The following is a 9,247-nucleotide window of genomic DNA, read 5'->3' as shown; positions in this document are numbered from 1 at the left end:
GGGCCGGGGCCCCGTGGAGTGTCCTCCTTTTGGAGGCTCAAAATATGGTAACCCCACTCTAAAACTATGCCCTATATCAGGGATAGGAACCAGTACTATTATGTATGTAAGTGAGAGATAAGTGTCTCAAATGCTGCACAGTTTTGTGAGATCTTTGGGAACAGGGGATGAGAGAATCTTAAGAACTGGTAGATGAGATTGATTCAAAACTTAGAGACCTTTTACCTTCTGAGATCTTCTTCTAGATGCGTATCTCCTGTCTTGCCTCTGAAAGTTTTCAATCATCAGAGTAACTTGTATTATAACATCTGGGATGCTTGCAAGTGGAGAAGTTCCTGGGTTTTCTTGGGAGATACAGGAGGGGACTTCATTATTAGGCAAGTTCTTCGGGGTTACAGGTGAAATATCTCCAGATGGCTAACCTCCCTTAAAGGGCAGAGAAATTAAGCTAAACTTCTCTGCTAATTCTCCTCAACAAGGACAAGGCCATAAAGCTTTATATGCCACTGAGTTGCATACCATGTTTGTGGTGAAGATTTTCAGACTGTTCTGAGTGGTGTCCTTGTAAAAAGATGCTGCCAGTGGGCACTTGAGGGTTTTTGCATTCCTATGTCTACATCTCTTAGGTGTGCGTGGGGGAAGATGATGTGATCATTAACACTCTAAGCATAGAGAGCGTATACATGTGACTGCTAGTAGGAAAGAACAGTCAATTTTTTCTTAGGAAAGAGTCAATCATTTTGTCAAGGGGATGTCTTTGTGAGCCATTAGTAACTATAGGTGAATATTAGCTAGAATATTAGCCCAACTTGAATTTGACACCACAGAGAGATCTACTTTGGGATAGTGACCCAATATGAACAACTTTTCCTTGGGAAATTTGTGCAGCCCAAATGCCTTGTGAGTGACCAGATCTATATGTTCCTACATTAGAGAAACCAGACAGTCTACTCCAGAACGGACAGAGAGAGAGTAATCCTCCACCTGTTCTGCCAGGTTAATAGTACTCTTTGAGCGTCGAAGAGAATGACTGCTGGAGACAACTGCAACTATACATACAAAATGATGGGATCTAAATTAGTTATTACCACTCACAAAAGAAATCTTGGCGTTGTTATGGATAGTTCTCTGAAAACATCTGCTCAATGTGCAGTGACAGCCAAAAAAGCTAACTGAATGTTAGGAACCATTAGGAAAGGGATAGATAAGAAGACAGAAAATACCATAATGCCACTATCAAGATCCACGGTATGACCACACCTTGAATACTACCTGCAGTTCTGGTGACCTCATCTCAAAAAAGATATATTAGAATTGGAAAAGGTGAAGAGAAGGGCAACAAAAATGATCAGGGGTATGGAACAGCTTCCATACGGAACATGTGTGTGTTTTATACACCAGACTATGGCTTACAGGCCTCAAACATAACTAGGCCTGATAGAAAAAGCAGATTCTCCTTTAGCTGAATAGATAGAGAACGTACTTTTGGATGCAGTTTTCTTCCAGGAACAGATTAATCATAAAGCTGGCTTAATGAGATTAGAGTATGTTTAACAAACTACAAAGACTGTGAACAAATGAGTTTTCTAAGTAACATTATGCCTTGAAATAATATCCAGAAAAGAGATAAATTCAGAACTTTTTAAAAAAGAGGTATATGAGCAATACAATAGGTGTGACCAGACTGTTCAATTTAGGAAACTAACAAATCAAACGCACAGCTGGATGTCAATTTCTTAAGGAATTAGGGAGGACACTGGGAGAAACTGTGTTGATGAAAAGGTGCTAGGCCTGGTCTCAGGCCCACTGTGAATCCCAGTTAGACTTGTACTCATGCATCCTCTGGCCTGGCCTACCTTACCTTTTTGGCACCTCACTCTTCTGACAAATCCAAACTCCTAAGCAAACAGCGGGGAGATGAGGGGGTCAACTGTCAAAAGTAGAAGCTGGTAGTATGAAGAAGCTGACAAGGAGACCAGAATTTGCTCTTTGTAAAGAGGCAGGCTAGCAGGTGTGTGCAAGCAGGTAGAGCGTATGAACCTTTCTGCCCATTGAGAGGGGCATGTTTGTCTTCCAACTGTCATCAGATTGCAAGGTAGACTGGGACAGATTAGGAGAAAACCTTATTTTAGAGAGCTGAAAACAAAATGGGGAAATAAGGAGGGGATGGCGCTTGTGGTAAAAGAGACTGAGGGCCCTCATTATAAATATACTCTTCCTCAGTATCTCAGGCCAGAGTTCTAAGGATGAGTATATTTTTCTGGATCCTAAAGTTTCAGTGAGGTATCAGGTAGACAACAGATGGGCTGTTAGCTCTTCTATGATGCAAAGTAACCCTGCAGAGGCTCTCTACAAGGAACACTAGGAGACTATGTATGTCTTGCTGGAAGTTAGCCCAAAGCACAATCATTTGGCTTACTTACATAACTTTATTGCAATGCATTCCCAGATGTTAGGAACTGATGCACAAGTGGTATCACTAAGGGTATGTCTACACTGCAGTTAGACACCCCCATGCCAGCTGACTCAGACTCACAGGGTGCAAGCTAAGGGGCAGTATAATTGTGGAGCAGGCTTGGGCTGCAGCCTGAGCTCTGGGACCCTCCACCTTTGCAGGGTCCTAGAGCCTGATCTTAGCTTGAACCTGAACATCTACACAATTAAATAGCCCCTTGGCCCGAGTCAGCTGGCATGGGCCAGCTGTGGGTTTCTAATTGCAGTGTAGACATACCCTGAAATGAGAACACTGGGGTCTTGAATAATTAGGGCATGTCTACACTGCAATGTAAGCCCATGGTTTGAACTCAGGGTCAAGCCTAATCCCTCTTCTCTCTATATTCAAATCATGCTAACCCAGGACTTGGACCCAGAGTAGCAGGATCCCACGGGGCTGAAGGTCCAAGACTGAGTCAAGCCAGGATCCAGAATTCAATTCCTATTGCTTAGTAGTGTGGACATGTGCTCTGGGAATCCAACAAAAGTATCCCACAATCCCACTTTCTTTGTCCTCTGGACAGTCACGTTTGGTGGACAGTCAAGTTTTCCCGCACTGCACCACAAACAAAGAAATAGAGTGGCCCCATTTTGGAAAGATGCTAGGAAGTTTGGGATATGGGTGGTTGGTTTGGGGCCCGCATAAAACAGTGTAGATACTGAGTCCCCAGTTGGGACCCAGGGTTCAACAACTCCTAATCTGAGGTTACAAATTAGTATAGACACTCAAGTCCTAGATTAACCCAAGGTCTGCTAACTTGAGTTTTACTAACCCTAACGTTTATACTGCAGTGTAGACATACCCTTAGGGTATGGCATACCCCACAAAGGGTCCAAGAGCCCAGGCTCCAGCCAGAGTGTTTACACCGCAATTTTACAGCCCAGTAGCCCAAGTCCCACAAGCCTGAATCAGATAACATGGGCCAGCTGTGGGTGTTTGACTGCAGTGGCGACATACCCTTACTGTCCAAGCCATATTCTAATCTTGTCATTTAAAGGTCAACTGCAAAGGACTGTTGATTTTTGAGTTAGTATGGATTTATGTGCTGAATGTTTCTGCTAACCACAGAAAGAACGCAGTGTATAACAAAAAGCTTTAACTTACCTTTTGAAAATTTCATTTTATTCTCTGTGAAATCCTGACACTTCCTGGTTTACTAGTTGTCCCAGAATGTATGCTTCCGTGATGCCACTGATACTAGATATCCTGTAAGACTTATGGTATCAGTAACATCCCAGAATGATGAAAATACCTGTTAATAGCTTCAAATGGTAGACACAAACCTCGTGTGACTGATGAAAAGACTATTCCAGTAGGAAGAACACCATATGGAATGGACAGTTTAAAATATAATATTGTGGTTGGCCCCAATGACCATTTACAACAATTTTAGAAGGCATTCCCTACTATTACTCTCACTTCCTACCAGTCATTTTAACTGCTCTGATTCAATCTTCTCTCCATGATGGCACATAATTTACATCTGCTTTAATAAAATGAACTCACTTTACTGTACCAGAGGTTTTCCCTTCCTTCCACCTTATTGTCTCTAAAGTGTATACAAAACTGAACTTTTTATGAATACTTGGTGTTTCAGAATCATACTCGTGTGATGGTAAAAAAGGCAAAAGCAAACATGAAACTGACACTGATATTTTCATAAAACTCTTATTATGGAACTTGTTCCTAGATGCAGTTCTTAAGGCCTTTGCTGTCTCACACTGCTGATACGCAGCACTAGAAGCTTCTTGTGAATGAGCTGAATGCTGAGCTAAAAGCTGGTTAAACAATAAAAACAGCTGGTTCCAATTGTGGGAAATACACTTACTGAAAGTAATACATTTCATCTGACTCACCAATTATATGCACTACAAGAGGGAGGGTGATTCAGAGCCTGCACCAGCAGGTTTTAACCTAAAATGTCTCTACTTTTCCTCTAATTAGACTGTTTCTCATAAAACCCAAGTCAGATCATTCACCATAATGGAATTCCTCAGGAAATTCCCAGAACTGCACTAACTACCACAACTAGTTTTCTACTCCTCCTATTCAAACTTAACCCCTTGATGACTTAGCATTTTGGAACTTTCTTCATAAATAGCAGGAAGAGCTACATAAGTTTAGTTCTTATGTAACTAAAGTATTTTTAATAATCTGAATTATAGAGATAGGAAAGTCACAATTATTATGATTACACATGAATACACTACCAATCATCATGGTATCTGGCATTTTACATGGGTTAAATTGGATCACTGGGTCATAACACAAACATGTGCTTCGAACAACTAATATAATTTACTCAGATATACTTTTTAAACAAACACAGAGACGAACAGCTAATCCTAATATAATTTCTGCAAGACAGCAACCCAGTGAGCACTAAAAATATCCCCTATCATTGGCATGAAACACTCACAGGCATATTTCTATTGCCCTTTCTTTAAAAATTACTTTCTACGACTTAAGAACCAATGATGAGACACATCTATGCAATGAGCTTTGACTTTTGCTAGCCTAAGACTCCATTTGCTACCTTTTCATTTTTTTTTAATTACTACAATTTTGTTCCTTGCTGAAGGAAGAAAAAGAAGCACTTCTATACTGCATAGCACAGTATTCAAAAGACAAGAATCAACAATATTAAAGTTGCCTGTGCAACCTTAACTCTGCCCCCCATATATATGTATTACAATGAAGTCTTTTATTATAGGGATCACATATTACTTTTTCAACATATCATATGTGCAAGTAAGCAGGACTCCTTAAGTGCACTGTCTCTTTCACTAATTGTACAGAAGCGTGTACCGCTGCATAGAAACTTTCTTTATCCTAACATTCCAAGCTTCTGAGCAGCTTCAAACAGCCACCATTTTAAAAATTTCAACCTGCCAAACAAATGACTAGTTTTTTTCCTTCTAAATGTGGAATCCCCACTCCACCCTCCCAAGTCCCATAATGCACAATATTCAGTCCTGAAGTTGTGATGGGTATAAGAGCTAATATTTTTGTCCCAGCAGAGCTAGAAATGAGAGCTTTATATTACTGGAAAGATGAAAATCTTCCCTTTCCAGTGGGACACACAACACTTTTATAGCTCTAGAAGGGCAAGATATACCAGATTTTGAAGTTGTGATATTTTTATGTATAGAAAAGCTATAAAGTCATTAAAATAAGTTTTTAAAAACTAATATAGTTTTAATATACATAATTATATATATAATATAATCATATATATTAACTAATATAGTTTTTCACTTCCAGGGAGACCTATATCATTTTACTCATGATAACTAAGGCAACTGTCTTTTACAGGAGGAGGTATAAAAGAAATAGTCTCACTGACAATTTAAAAAACCTTAATGTCACTATCCCAACATGTGTTATATATCTACTTGTGTAGTAAATATTTAACTAAGTTAAGATTATTCTTTATATGCTGTACCTGTTGATGCCTTTCTTCATATGAAAGCCAACTTTCCATTACTGAAATCCATGAGAAGTCTAATTTGCCACTTCCTGCCCATAGGCAATATTTCAGCCTGACTATATGCTACTTGGGCCTAACTGCATTCTCCAGGACTCCTTCAAGAGGGAATCTCTTTCAATACATCAGTTCATAATTGTGCTGTAAGGGCCCAATTACTTCCACTATTTATAATGGTCTTTACTGCTACATCTAAAGCTGTGATATTCATTTAATTTTCAGGCAGCTGATTAGCGATGGTTGTAGCTTTAAGTGGATCCTGGCTTCTGGCGAGACCAATCAAGTGGATCCTTTGTTTAATTAGTTTTCCATTTTTACCTTAGAGACAGAAGTTTAGAACACACTGGAGCCCTTGGCAGCTTGTGATGTTTACAAGCAGCTTCAAAAAGAATGTCTGTTTGAGTAGTTTCTTGTTGGAAAACTTGAAAAGTTGCTCTAGCTAATATAACTGTCTCTGTTTTCTGTCCAGTACCGGAAAACAAGGTGCTTTCTACTCCAGCACCTGAAGATGCGATATATCTTGTTTTTGTGCTTCTACGTTTTGTCCAGATTAGAGATAATAAGGAGTTTAACTTGAGGTTATCTTCTTTACAAGTTAAATTTACAGATATGTGGTCAACAAACATACATATTGACCACTGCTTTACCATCAAAGGTGGTACATCCAATCTTTTTATGTGCGTGCATCTACATCACCAATCACCTCACCTACATCAACTCACCAACCTATTAACATTATTTGAGGGGGTCAACAAACATGTGGACAAGGGTGATCCAGTCGACACAGTGTACTTGGACTTTCAGAAAGTCTTTGACAAGGTCCTACACCAAAGGCTCTTAAGCAAAGTAGGCAATCATGGGGTGAGAGGAAAGGTCCTCTAATGGATCAGTAATTGGTTAAAAGATAGGAAACAAAGGTTAAGAATAAATGGTCAGTTTTCCATAGTGGAGAACGGTAAATAGCGAGGTTCCCCCAATGCTCTGTACTGGGACCTGTGCTCTTCAACATATTCATAAATAATCTGGAAAAAGTGGTAAACAGTGAGGTGGCAAAGTTTGCAAACAATACTAAATTACTCATAATAATTAAGTCTAAAACTGACTCTCAAAACTGGATGACTGGACAATAAAATGGCAGAAGAAATTCAATGTTAATAAATGCAAAGCAATGGTCATTTGAAAAAATAATCCCAACTATACATACAAAATGATGGGGTCTAAATTAGCAGTTACCACTTAAGAGAGATTTTGGAGTTATTGTGGATAGCTCTCTGAAAACATCTTCTCAATGTGCAGTGGCAGTCAAAAATGCTAACAATGTTAGGAACCATTAGGACAGGGACAGATAATAAGACAGAAAATATCATCTGAAGACAAAAACTTTTCACAAAGTGATCACTCCATATCTGATCTTTCAATATTCATCCTCAAAGCAAGCCTGCACAACAACACCTTCAAAACCTAACTCTAGGAACTTAAGTTCATAATGCTGCTGGACACTAAAAACCATGGACTTAATGGGGACCCTGGTTTCATGTCTTATTACAATGATCTGTAACACACACCTGCCTGTTATCCCTTAATGGCTCACTTCAAATCTCTTTTGCATTAACAATCTAACCCTTATTGCCCACACCATCTCAAATGACCTACAATATGTTACCACTTATGCTTAACTATCTGTCTCAACTTGTGTTTAGCTCAGACATCCTGATTTTTTCCCCCCAAACCTGAAGAACTGTAGTTTGAAAATTTGTATCTTCCACCAACAAAAGTTGGCCCCAAAAAAGATATCACCTTACCTAACTTGTGTCTCTCATATCCTGGGACCAACACAGCTACAATACCATTGTAAACAGGTTTGAAAATTATAGAGTGTATGTATATTCTGAACTGTAATTCAGTAAAAATGCCATCATGGGATTCTCTGATTATTGTCTCATGTTAGCTTTCACTTCAACTTCGCCCAAGTTATAAGTAAAAAGATAGTCAGATAACTTATCAATTATGTAAACCAACCTGGAATATTAATATTAAGATTTCAGAGTAGCAGCCGTGTTAGTCTGTATCCGCAAAAAGAACAGGAGTACTTGTGGCTCCTTAGAGACTAACAAATTTATTTGAACATAAGCTTTCGTGGGCTACAGCCCACTTCATTGGATGGATGTAGTGGAAAATACAGTAGGAAGATACACACACCCACACACCATGAAACAATGGGGTTACTATATACACTATAAGGAGAGTGATCAGTTAAGGTGAGCTATTATCAGCAGGAGAGAAAAAGAACTGTTTGTAGTGGTAACGAAAATGGCCCATTTCCAGCAACTGACAAGGAGATGTGAGGAACTGGGGAGGTAGGGGAGGGGGAAATAAGCATGGGGAAATAGTTTCACTTTGTATAATGGCCCATCCACTCCCAGTCTTTATTCAAGCCTAATTTAATGGTGTCCAATTTGCAAATTAATTCCAATTCAGCAGTCTCTCGTTGGGAGTCTGTTTTTGAAGTTTTTTTTGTTGTAATATTGCGACTTTTAGGTCTGTAATTGAGTGGCCAGGGAGATTGAAGATTAAGAAGTATTCTTCCTGGCTCATGCATCACCACCATATTACTGTTATTATTTTGCAGTAGCGTCTAGAGGCCCCAATCAGGCAGCTAGGCTGCACTGTAGTAAGCACTATAAACATGTGACCAAAGGAAAATCCCTGTCCCAAAGAGTTTACAATTTAAGGCTATGTCTACACTATGCATCTTTTAGTGATGCAGCTGTGCTGCTACAGCCATACCGCTAAAAGATGCGCAGTATAGTCGCTCTTTGTCAGCGGGAGAGAGCTCTCCCGTTGACAAAAAAATTCCACCCGCAACGAGAGGCAGTAGCTTTGTCAGCAGGAGAGCTCTCCTGCTGACAAAGTACTGTTCACTCCGGCGCTTTTTGTCAGTAAAACTTTTGTCGTTCGGGGGGGGGGGGTGTTTTTAATCACACCCCTGAATGACAAAAGTTTTACCAACAGAAGTCCAGTGTAGACAAAGCCTAAATATAATATGAGAGACAACAGGTGGATACAAAAAACAGATGAAAGCACAAAGTAACCGAGAGTTTATTATGATAAGCAGCAGTCAAAGCACACCAACTGCCTAGTCACCAGTAATAAAGATTCAGCAATTGGAATTTAGTTAACAATTCTGTTGATGCACAGAGTATTAAAGAATCCAGCTGACTCTCCCATAACTGCATTGACTTTATAGTAGCATGGAGAGTAAAACA

At 39.5% G+C, this 9,247-nt stretch overlaps 1 protein-coding gene across 1 annotated transcript in view; it reads right to left on the bottom strand.

Annotated features, from left to right (window-relative positions):
* Positions 1–9,247, bottom strand: part of ASH1L (ASH1 like histone lysine methyltransferase) — a 127,850-nt gene that overhangs the window by 79,471 nt on the left and 39,132 nt on the right.

Source organism: Trachemys scripta, chromosome 16 (genome assembly GCF_013100865.1).
Source record: "Trachemys scripta elegans isolate TJP31775 chromosome 16, CAS_Tse_1.0, whole genome shotgun sequence".
In the NCBI taxonomy this organism is placed as follows: Eukaryota; Metazoa; Chordata; order Testudines; family Emydidae; genus Trachemys; species Trachemys scripta.
The sequence above is the reverse complement of the archived record's forward strand: the minus strand, read 5'-3'. Positions and strand labels throughout refer to the sequence as shown.